Here is a 1,037-nt window from a genome sequence, read left to right on the forward strand (position 1 = left end):
GGTTCTTAACTACATGTCAATAACTGCTAGTGCACATATGGCCCACTTGAAAAATATGACTATATTATTACAATACAATAAAATAAAACTAGTTGCCTTGATTGATGGGTGACAGTGGAAGCTTCTCTGCCACGCAGACAGCCAGTCTGTTAGCGGCCGTACAGTCATTATGCACCGGTTAAAACATTGGTTCAAGAGTTTATTCCGCCTTGATTAATTGATGACAGCGGATGTAAATGTGCTGTATTTATATAGCGCTTTTCTAGTCTTAACGACTACTCAAAGCGCTTTTACATCACCATTCACACACATTCATACACTGTGGCCGAGGCTGCCATACAAGGTGCTCATCTGATAAACTCTCACACATTCACACTCCGATGCACAGCATCGGGGGCAACTTGGGGTTCAGTGTCCTGCCCCCCTTGTCTTGCCCAAGGACAGTTCAACATGGGACTGCAGGGACAGTGATTGAACCTCCAACCTTCCGATTGGCAGACAACCGCTCTACCACTGAGCCACAGCTCGGATGCTTACAGACCGCACACAGCCACCCTGTTAGTGGCCGATGCAAGAAGATAATGGACATTAACATTTAAATATAATTGCATATGTCATCTAAAAACTTGGAAAAGTATGTTGGGAACTGTACCGCTGCCAGATAGCCTTGAGGGATTTTCGTTGTGGGATTTACCATGTGTAAACTGAAACTTGGTGAAACTTGAAACTTGGTGAGTTAGCCAAGGTGATTGAAGTATTGAGTGTTATGCTACAGTAAGCTTACGCATATATTACGCAGCATGGTGTCAATAGGTGCATCTAGCTTCAATTCTGGTTAACACTGTTGGTATGCATGGTGTACAGAGACCAAGACATGTGGCTAGAATGGGAAATGTATTTTATTGCAGAATTGTACAAGAAATGAGTACTTGGTGTAACATGTTAAATACACTGTACTTGCCCCCTGTATAATTGTAACCATATATTTCATAATGCTATTCTGACCTTGTTTACACAGGTTCGGTTTATTTGGGCTC

Source organism: Etheostoma cragini, chromosome 3, assembly GCF_013103735.1.
Source record: "Etheostoma cragini isolate CJK2018 chromosome 3, CSU_Ecrag_1.0, whole genome shotgun sequence".
NCBI classification, from domain to species: domain Eukaryota; kingdom Metazoa; phylum Chordata; class Actinopteri; order Perciformes; family Percidae; genus Etheostoma; species Etheostoma cragini.